The 11,535-nt window shown below is 41.8% G+C and overlaps 1 pseudogene; it reads right to left on the reverse strand.

The window, feature by feature from the left end:
- Positions 1–6,883: 6,883 nt before the first annotated feature.
- LOC127233155 (uncharacterized) lies at positions 6,884–6,982 on the reverse strand (annotated as a pseudogene).
- Between the last annotated feature and the right edge of the window lie 4,553 nt (positions 6,983–11,535).

Raw genomic sequence — 11,535 nt, forward strand, 5'->3', positions numbered from 1 at the left:
ATTCCTTCTCTTGCTAACTCCTCTACCGTGTCCATCCCAGACTATATTCCTAAGAGTCATTGGAAGTCCTATCCACAAAGGGCCATAAAATAACTAATAGCTCCTGTACTCCAGATTGCTTCTCCCAAACAGGTGCATCTATTGTGTATTCTCCAAATATAGTAAAATCCAGATTCACACACAGACTTGGTCTGTGCTTCTAGTGCCTGGGTAGAGAAGAGAGTGGGAGGCACCTGGCATGGTCCAATGGATTCTATCCACATCAGCTTCCCCACATTCCTGGAGTTCCTGGCCCAGAAAGGAAAAAATACATTAGAATTGGCTAATGTCAGAATAAAGTAAGAAAAAAATGTAAATGTCTAAATTATCATATAGGTTTTAATGGCCATAAATGAGGCACATTTACTATAATTTTTATTTGTAGTATAATTAATGATGATATATAATTAACTGTGTACACTGCTTATCACCTGCTTTTTATAGGTTAGTTCTAAGTCACAAATATTTTTCTCTGTAAAAATTTACTAACATATAATGTGATATTGTAAAAACCAAAGTATTTAAATTGTATGTGAATTATTAAAGTTGTTCACTATAGCCCAAATTATGTTTTTCTTTAAGCATAGCATGATATTATAATAACTCATCAGACTTTGCTCACACGAGTTCACTAACATCACACAGAAGGCATCTACATCTGTGTAGTACAGTAATTTATCTATTAAAAGTTAACATTTTAACAACTTGCTTCTGCCCCTCGGTGCTTAGGAATTCCATGCTACTGTTAGAAGCCATGAGGTTATCCAGAGACTGTCACCAAATAAGACTTCACACCATCCACCATCACTTCCCAGGCACCCCACTGCTGAAGTTCAGCAGGAGGCAGTGAATTACCTCTGCCCATGTTTATTTGGCAACATGGGGTCTGTGGACATTACAATATTTATCATTTAAGATGTGTTCTTGTGAGTTATTGTGTGTGTGCATGCATAGAATTCATTCACAATCATGCCATGGGAAGTATTACTCCAAGGCCTGTGACCTAAAAGAGGAAAAAGAAAGAGGAAGTAGGAAGAAGGGAGGAAGGGTGGAAGGAAGGAAGGGCAGTTTCCAGTAGACTATAATCTTCCTTCTTCCTGGTTCAATCCTTAGTTGAACTTTATGGAAGTTCCAGGAAAACCCTGGACATTCTTTCAGGTAACACTGCCTCTGGTTGTGAAAGCAGGGGCATACCCAGGTGACATCACCAACTGCACAGGATAAAAGAACTCCAGCCCTGGGCTCCTCTGCCTCAGCAGTCTCAGACACAGACTTCTGCATCCTTTGCATCAAGTGAGTATCCAGCAAGGGTGGGCCTTGGCATGAGAAATTGAAAGGGAACTTTAGTGTAAGGATTCAGGCATTATGCTGGCCTGCTCTGCCATCTGGCAGAATGCACTCAGGCAGTACCCTGGTCAGCTCAGGGTTCCATGGTTGTGTAGTCTGCACACAGGGGCAAAGAATCCATTTAAAATAAAGACCCCTTCCCACTTATGCTCTCTTTCACACTCTTCTTCCTGCTCTTCCCCTGGGGTAGACAGGACTTTTCCTGTCTTTCCCTTCCCTTCCCTCCCCTTCTCTCCTCTCCTCTCCTCTCTTCGCTTCTCTTCCCTTCAGTCCTCTCTGTATCTCTCTGTCTCTGTGTCTCTTTACCTCTTTTATTTTCTTTCCCCTCCCCTCCCCTTTCTAATAAAACTTTTCACTTAAGCTCTGTCTGCCAGGCATGGTTGTCCCTCTGCCTCTGTCACCCTCGCCTGCCATGGAATCCACCAACCTTCCCCTCACACTTTATCATAACAATTAAGATCACAGGGGAAGAGAGAAAAGCCATAAGGTCTTCCATAATAACCCAGACATGAAGGCAATAGGGAAAATAAGCAGTTTCTAGTATTCAATTAAAAAAAAAATCAATGAGTTTGTAGTAGGTGATTATTCAAAACGGTAGAATGGGGGAGGTGGCACAACAAGAATTCTTTGACCTACAAAGGTCATGCAAGCTTAGCATCCATTTCCCACACTTCTCCTTCTTTCCATTCATGTGTTCACTGTTTCCTATAACACCCCACTCCCAAGTCAGTCACCTGCTGGGTATTCTTCAAAGACATGAAAAGCAGGGTTCCCACACAAACTGGGCCTGTGCTTTCTAGTGCCTGGTTAGAGAACAAAAGGGAGGTGCCTGGCATCAACCAACGGGTTCCATCCACACCAGCTTCCCTTCCTGCATCCCTTGGCCCAGACAGGAAACAGTACCAGAGAGGAGGAGAGGACGCTGAACTGTAGAATACTAACAGTTGTTTTCTTTGCTTACCCAGGCTGACTCCTGCTGAGATGTCCTGCCAGCAAAACCAGAAGCAATGCCAGCCTCCTCCCAAGTGCCCCTCCCCCAAGTGCCCCCCAAAGAGCACAGCACAGTGTCTGCCTGCACCCTCCTCCTGCTGTGCCACAAGCTCTGGGGGCTGCAGTGTCCCCAGCTCTGAGGGGGGCTGCTTGCTGAGCCACCACAGGCGCAGGTCCCACAGATGCAGGCACAGGAGCTCCTCCAGGTCCTGTGAGCGTGGCAGTGGCCAGCAGTCAGGGGGCTCAGGCTGTGGGCACAGCTCTGGGGGCTGCTGCTGACCTGGATCCTGGTGCTGAGACAAGAACTTGGGAGAAACAAGAATCGAAAGGGCCATGGGAAAAAAAAATGGCCCGTCTTGTCCATTCCCAGAGGCCCTTCTCTGCCTATTTGATGCCCAAGGCCCCCAGTCCCCACCCATCCTGTGGAGTGGCAAGGCCTGTCGCTGACTCTGGCCAAGAATAAAACTTCTATCCCTATCACACTGGTGTCTTACTGTCATTATTCTCTGTTCCTCCTCAGGTAGCAGGCATGTGCCCCTCTCCTCCAACTCTCAGCTCCAGCACCACACAAATCCAGAGCATTAAAAAAAAAGTCATAGCTCTCTGTATTAGGAATAGTTTAGAGGTCTGTCGGGGCTGTTAAAGCTCACTTCAGCTGAAGCGGCAGGAGAGGAAACAGACAGAGCAGAGGTCTCTAAGAAGGAATGATACATCCTATGAAGTGCTGGGTGTATATCCACCTCACAGTAGAACCCCGTGCTTATTGGGAGGAGCTACTGTTCACTTTGACTTCTAGTATCTAATTAAGACACAATGAATTTGTAGTTAGGTAAGTATACAAATGAAGTAACCCATTAGTTTTAAGTAGGGATGTTGTGGTTTTCCAAGAAGTGTGTAGAAATATTCATAGACAATTTTGACCTTAGAAAATGGGCTTAGAGTCAGGGATATGCAACTTAAAACTGCTGTGCGATTCCACCTCACCTGGTCAGAATGGCTATGATCAAGACAGTGAATGATAACACATCAGGCAAGTTTCTAGGGAAGAGTGACTGTGGTGGGAAGATAAATGAGTAAAACCTCTCTACAAGTCAGTATGTAAACTCCTCAAAACTCAAAAGCAGAACCACCATATAACTCAGCTATCTTACTTCTGGGCAGGCGCACACACAGAAGGGTTCACATCCAACCACAGTGACACTTGCACACCTATGTGTGTCACTTATCTGTTCATGATAGCAAGGATATGGAAACAGCCTCACTGCCTATCAACAACAGAATGGGTAATAAAAACGCGGCATGTGTGCACAATGGAAGTTTGCTTACCAGTAAAGAAGACTGAAATTGTGACTTTTCAAGGAAATGAATGGGCTTGCAAGGGTAAGATATCATGTGAAGTGAGATTCCCCCAGACTCCGAAAGACAAAACTTACATGTTCTCATGTCCTCTCCCATAGGAGGATACTTTAAATGTTTGTGTGTATGTAAAAACTAAAAAAGGTGTAGGTGGTTATAGACTGTGACTATGACACCAGACCAAGGCCGTGGAATGGGGAAGAGTGGCGAGGAGCAACAAAAGACAACACTTAGCGTGAAAGTGGAAAGAAAACCACGAGGTCAGAGTGACGACGGAGGAATAGCTGACTGGGAGAGGAGGGAGGCACAGACTTTGGTAAAATAATCCTCAAGTTTTGTATGTTAATCAATTTTATTAGTTAAAATAATCTTGGGTTATTTTAAAACGATCTTGTGATGAATGATGCAGGCCATTTTGTAGGTAGTAGCCTGGGATAGCCTTAAACATCATAAGAAACAGAGGCTAGCTCCCCCCAGCAAGGAAATAGTTGTTCGAAGATGCCGGTAACACGAAGACTGAAACTTACAACTTCAGAAAGAAGTAAAAAAGGATGGCATAGGAGGAACAGACCCAATAAAACCCTAACAGGGAGATCAGGGGAGGACATCAAGTTAAAAATACAGTGCGTCAAGGAGAGAGAGGGAGCTGAGGATTTAGAAAATGAGACGATGGCCAGTGTGAATACCAGTCAGCTAGGACAAGGGGGGAGGAGAAGTGAGAAATACTGGTCAGATTATTAATTTACATAATGATCTAGTCAATAGTTCACTAGAGCTTATTTTGTGAGAAGTCCCTAGGAGATGGACATTCAATTCTGTAAGTAAATTCTGTAAGTAACCTGTATGATCATTTCTGTGATAGGGCACACATTTTACAGGGGAGAACCTGCTTTGTCCCAGGACCCAGAACACACAGCTTATAAGTTAGTCCCTGTTCTTGGTCACTCGGTCCTTAACCCTCCCTAGAAACTTCAAGAAATCTGTAGAAGCATTCTTCTCATTTAACTTAGCCTCTGTCAAATTGAGTTTTGTTGTTATATTTTATATTTGAATTTTTAATATTAGAACTAATATCTTAGCATATTACCCAACCCTCCCCCTTTTTTTTTTTTTTTTTTTAAGAATTTGTTTCCTGTATTTGAAACCTAAAATGTAAGACTTCTATCCCGATGGATTGCAATCATTTCTTCCATTTGTCTCATCCACCTGCTAGACTCCAAACCCATTCTAGGTCTCAGAGTAAGACAAAGGGACATCCCAGAACCTGAACTCACTTTCAATTGAGAATGCAGGAGAAATTGATGACAGTCTAGGTATGAAATATGAAAAACTGTATCTGGAACTTCAGAGGTTAATTGAATTTGAAACCTGAGGCTGGAAAATATCTGGTTATTTTCACTCTAAGATCCAAGGGCTCGGGGATTTCAAAATCTTTATAATTTAATAAAGAAAGGAGTTTCCAAAGAAAGGCAGGAGACACCCTGACCAGGTCCAGGTTAAGCCAACTCTCTAGGAAGATATAACTCCTTGAAGTGAGACTCTCAGCTGCCATGCTTAAATGTATCACCACAAGATGATCATGACAGAATGCTGGAGAAACTGTTGGGTGTCACTCCATCATGGACCAGAAATGCTCTCAAGTTATCTACAAAATGTGACCCAAAGCTGTTCAGGATGATTAGGTGGGCTATAATCAAACATTTTTTTTTGTCAGCTGCCAGCCCCCAAATAGTGACACAAAGACTTAATATTGATCATGAGAACTTGTTCTTTTGCTTAGGCTTGTTAAATTAACCTGTTTTTATTAATCTATGTTCTACCATGTGTCTTTTCCCTTTTCTTATTTTTCACATCTGGTTTGCTCCATGTATTGCAGGGGTATCTCCCACACCTAGATTCTAACCTTCTGAATTCTTCTTTCTGCCCCAAAGTCCCACCTAACCTCCCCTACCTAGCTACTGGACATTCAGCTTTTATTAAACCAATCACAGTGACACATCTTAGCACGCTGTAAACAAATATCCCACAACAGTGGATTTGGAGCTGTTACCATGTGCATATGGTCTTGCTGTGTAAACTGAAAGCCATGAACCCAGAGTAAGTGAACACGACCATTCCACCAGAAAAACTAGACCAAACACATTGTGTGGGTTAGTGGCTGTAATTCGTGTTCCACTGTCTGACTGAGTATCAGAAGGAAATGTATCTCTACTAATAACAGGAAATTTTGACAAAGCTGATTTAAATGCACCTTCCATGGATGTGGCTACACTGCATCAAAACTGTACTGTGTCAGATGTACACAAAATCACTAGCATGTTTGCCATTAATCACCTCCTGTTATTTATAGTTCACCTTTCAGCTGATTTATCCTGGGTATCCCAACCTAAAGGAGTTAGTTCCCTTTGTATCCTATGTATGAAACTTAGAGGTATGCAAGTAGCAGATTCACCAGCTGTTCAGCAGATGAAGTTTAAGTTTGATTCTGACATCTGTACTCCATTGTGCTTTCATCCCGCAGGAGCCTGTTCTCTCCCCCAAACACCCACACCTTAACATCATTGTCACCAGGGATACTGGGCTCCCGAATCGGCATTTCACTGGCTTTTAATATATATATATATATATATATAATATATATATATATACATACATACATACATATATATATATATATATATATCACTTTGATTTCAGATATGAGCTTTATGTGTGCTATCTGCTCTCTGAGAACTTCCCTGCTTCCTGAGTTCCATGCATTACTCTCAGCGCACCAGAACCAGTTATCCCATTGGCAAGGGTAGAGCTTCCCATCCCACTGTTCCTGCTGCATGCATGCCCAACACCGTCAGTTCTGACAGGCTGCCCACCTCATCTTAGCCACTCCCAAGTGACATTAAATGACATCATACCAACACAAGAGGCAACAAAAGACTGATACCTGTGAACTCTTGCCTAAGCCTGATGACTCCTGAGGTGTTCATCTGTGAACCTGTCACTGAGGCACTGACTTCACTACCTGTCTGTCTGTCCCGTTACACAGCAAGTTACTCAACCACGAATGTGCCATGTGCATTTGTGATTATATGAGTTTATCATGTCATGGGTTATAGGTCTATCACAGTATCTGGTACATTTTCAGTTTATATTTTTAAATATGAAAGTCTTTGTAAATTTGCATGTCATCCTTGCATAGGGGCCATAATAATCTCTGTATCAATGCAATTGTAATATATAAGTTGCCAAACAAAGCAAACATTATATTTTAAATAATTAAAGAAAATCAGGGCTGGAAAGATAGCGCAACCATTAAGAGCACTGGCTGCTCTTCTACATGATCCAGGTATGATTTCCAGCATCCATACAGTGACTCAAAACTATATATACCTCCAGTTCCAGGGAATTTGAGAGCAGCAAATGACCCTGCACGTGTAATTTTAAGAGGAGAAAAGGGATGTCTTTGTTAGAATGGACTAGGGTGTAGTGGTAAGGGAGATAGGGGGCAAGGGAGAAGGTGAGGGGGCAAAGAAAAGAAGGGAAGGGTATTTGTCCTGGAGGGACAAAGGATGCCTCTGGATGGAGAGGAGACAGATGAGGCACATAGGCACATAGGTCTATAAAGGTAAATGGGAAAACCCTGTGTTAGGATGAGGTATTAAATTTTAATTGGGGCATGTTAATTAGGTGAACCAAAGGGAGATTCTGATTGCTGGACATTGATAGTCAGCTGCAGGAGGAATAAGTAGCCAAATAATGGAACAGACCCGTGGCTAGCTTTAGAAAAGTAATCTAATGGTTTTTAGCAAGGGAGAGAGACTGTGGAAGAAGGGCAAGGCCTGCCAGAGCCACATGCTCTAGTGGACTAGTGTCCCTTCACCTCCCCTTCCATATGGAAGACACATCACACACACACACACACACACACACACACACACACACACACACAGACTCACACTCACCTACTCACCCCAGAATGGAAGCATGTCTGTCTGTGGTGTCTGCCTGTGGTGCATGATGTGTGTCTGTAGTACATACCTGCCTGTGGCACATGTATGCCTGTGGGGTATGTCTGGAGTCTCAGCTATTTGGGAAGCTGAGATGAAAGTAGCACATTGAAAACCAGCCTGACAATTGAGTATGCTGTCTCGAAATGAAAACAAAAACGTAAAAGTTGGTCTGGAGATGTTGCTTACATGTAGAGTAACTGCCTACCATGCCCCAGGGGCTAGGTTCTATATCTGGTACTAAAGGGGGGAACACAGAATGGAAACTAGAAAGTTCAAATCATACTCCCAAATAACCAATAAATCAGAAAAGATAATTGTAAGACACATTTTAAAAATTTTGATAATGGAAAAAAAAAACCATATCAAAATGTATGGACTACAGCTGACAGAAACACTCAAAGATAAATAAGTAGCTATGACTGCTATATTGAAAAGGAAGCAAATCTCACACCAACAACTTCATCTCCATTGCTAAGATACTGAAGAAAGAAGAGCAAACGAAGCCTTTAATGAGAGATTAAAAGGAGATAATAAAGGTGGTGGTTTTTTCCTATGAGCCATAAGAACTGACAATTAGATATACCCTAAATGTCCATTATTGGTCCATAGAAGACATGTTTATATAATATGAATAACTCTGAAAAGCAAGATGATGAAAGTATTACTCAGGTAACTTCATCTCCACATTGAACACTTTTAGAAACAGCTTTTAAAACCTTGTTTGAACTTTTATTTTATATGTATGAGTGTGTGGCCTGCCTGTATATCTGCTCATCACTTACATGCCTGATTCCTACAGAGGCCAGAAGAGGGTATCATATACTGTAGAACCAGACTTACAGGCTGTTGTGAGCCACCATGTGGGTGCTGGGAATAGTACCCAGGTCCTTTGTAGGAGCAGCCAGTGATCTTAACCACTGAGTCATCTCTCCAGTTCCCCTCCTAGGAAGAACTTTTAATAAATGACTGAAAGGGGTCTCAAAAGTACACTAAATGAAAAAGGCCAGAATAAAAAGGCTCTTGTTCTTCAATTGCTTCATTTATATAGTGTCCTTTGTTGCAACAGGCAAGCGGGAGTAGAGATGACAGTGGGTATGTGTTTTATCTGATAGTATCAAAATTATTATGAAATTATGATGATAATTGTACCATTTGAAAATTCTATGTCCACCAAACTGCATACCTTGTAAAAGTGGATTTTCTGACATGTAACAACAGTTATGGTATTTATTGTCCACTCCTCTCCTCCAATTTTACATAAGTGTGACTCAAGTAGGGGTCATCAAATAACCCTCATTATGGTAACAAGAAAACCTTGAATTGGCAGTTAGTTCTGCTCAGGTGGAAGAAAAGAGTCACCAGTGACTTATAAGTTATATGATCTAAGCAGAATACACCAAGAAGGTAAGCCTGAAAGGCTCCAGGCCTTCCTCATAACACCCATGACCATTAGTAAGTCAAGAGCTCCTCCCAAGCCATTCACCTGGACCAGGCTCTGAGCTGCTGCTGCCTTCTCTGGATCACAAGATGCCCATTCTCCTTGAGACTGCACCTCTTCCAACAGGAATCCTATGGGGTATTTCTCATAACCTTGCATTTGCAGAGCAGTTGGATGGTTCCCTCCAGAATAAAAGACTCCATGGGCTAGTAGGGACAGGACATCTGGAAACACAACAGAAGATGGCTTGCATTTCATGAGAGGATTCCTTGCTGATAGCTTCTGAATATTATGATGTGGAACTTGACAAAGCATGGCCAGGGTTACTTTTCAAGTGCTGTTCCCAGCTAACTTAAGATTTTATCCATCTGGTCAAAAACAGTTACTGTCCTTGCTTCTGAAGAATCACAAAATAGGCAAAACCAGTGCTCACTTCTGCAAGGATCTGAAGATCCAGCCTTGTTGCAGCTGAGAGCGCTAGCTCTGGACACCAACATCCTTATTCCCTTGCTATTTGTCCTATGTAAGGTCCCCCTTATTCCCAGCTGCATTCACAGTACCATCCATGCTACCTAGCTCATGGGCCATGCCCCATAAAATGTGTTAACTTAAAATATGGAGAAATGAATGGTTTAAGTGAAGTGAACTTCCATCAGAAAGGGTGTGTACACAACAGCCAGAAAGCTAAAACCTTCAAGAAAAGTTGTCCTCAAGACAGTCATGTGTGGAAAGGTGGGGGCTTTCTTAGCTTGTTCATTCTGCCATAATGGATGGCTTCAAAACAGCCAATTCTTTTCTCTCACAACATTCATATAATTCAATTGCTCTCCTAAGGCTCACCCTTTTATTATGATAAAATTAGGGGTTAAAGTTTCCACATGAATTTGAGGGAGAGCAAATATTCATTTTACAACTGAAGCTCAAGTCAAATTCTAACTAAGGCTATGGAAGACAGTGAGTCTACGGTTCTCTCACACCAGGATCTTAGACTGGAAACGACCTGGGCCTTGTATGTAATCCAGAAATCCCTGAAAGTGGCTACTAATTAGAACATGCCTTTCTGATAGTGTATTACCTCAGCAAGAAAGCAGGTGAATGAGAAGCTGTGTATTTCACCATTCCACAGTCATCCACAGCATTGTCATGTGGTAGACCAGGAAGCCTTCCTTGTGAGCACCTTCCCCTGACATGATACAATTTGTGGGTATCAAACAGTGCTAGTGACGTGACCGTTGAGAGCGAAACTGTGGGTGAGGGTCCCTCACCCTCCCCTAAGCATTCTGAGCTGCTGTTTCCTTTAGTAAGGATACACATTACCTCACATGTCTCTGAAGAAAACGCTAATGACATTGGTACCAAAGAAGAGGACACATAGAGAAACAGAGAGAAAGAAATCCTTTTAAGAAATATTTTTTCTCTCTCTCTAGCAGCAAGTAACTAGTCATTTAGTCTCTAGTAGTCACAGGAGAGTAGGACAGTAGGAAAATACTTCATCTAGAGTGTGTCACATGTAACCCTGTACATTCTATAAGTGCTATAACCAGTTATAAATAATCCAGGAACACTTATCTCTGTCAGAAACTGTAAGTATGTTACATAAATTAAAATCTAATTTAAATGAATTATTAAATTTTGATAATGTTATTTTTGTGGTTTATTTTATTTTGTGTTGAGTGCCTGCATGTATGCTTGTGTGCCACATGTGTGTTTCATGCCCGTGGAGGTCAGAAAGGGCATTGGACATCCTGGAGCTGGAGTTGTAGACAGTTTTAAACATTCATGTAGGTGCTGGAATACAACTAGGTCTCTGAAAGGGCAACAAATGCTCTTAGCTGATGAGCCTTTTCTCCAGCCCTATTGGTCATGTTATTGATAACTATGTTTTCTTTGAAACTGTATGTAACAAATAGTAAACTCTAATAAGGAAAGCCCACAGCCTATTTAAGTAGATCAGTCTTGTATATCATAAATTCTAAAGTTGTCCTCACCAAACAAATGTCAATTCAGCTCAACCATCCTCTTCCTCAGAAACCCTATGATTAGATTTCAGGGTTTTATCAGATCCTCTTAGGGATCCCTATCATCTAGATAAGGTCTTGGATCTATCAGGACATTCTTCACCTACTGTTCTCATCACCAGAGTTCAAGAAAATGGTCACTGCCTGCATCCAGACACATCAGGATTATCTGGTTTACACATAGAGTAAAATAAGGTTCACACTAAACACCATACACTAGAGACTGACAACATACCTCACAGGTATATTACAGCATTTGACATGCGATATTTGACTCAGTATTTACAAGTGTGTTTATTAACATTTTCATCTCCTTCCCAATAGATTGTGATAAACTAAG

This window comes from Phodopus roborovskii, unplaced genomic scaffold (genome assembly GCF_943737965.1).
Source record: "Phodopus roborovskii unplaced genomic scaffold, PHOROB, whole genome shotgun sequence".
Taxonomy (NCBI): Eukaryota; Metazoa; Chordata; class Mammalia; order Rodentia; family Cricetidae; genus Phodopus; species Phodopus roborovskii.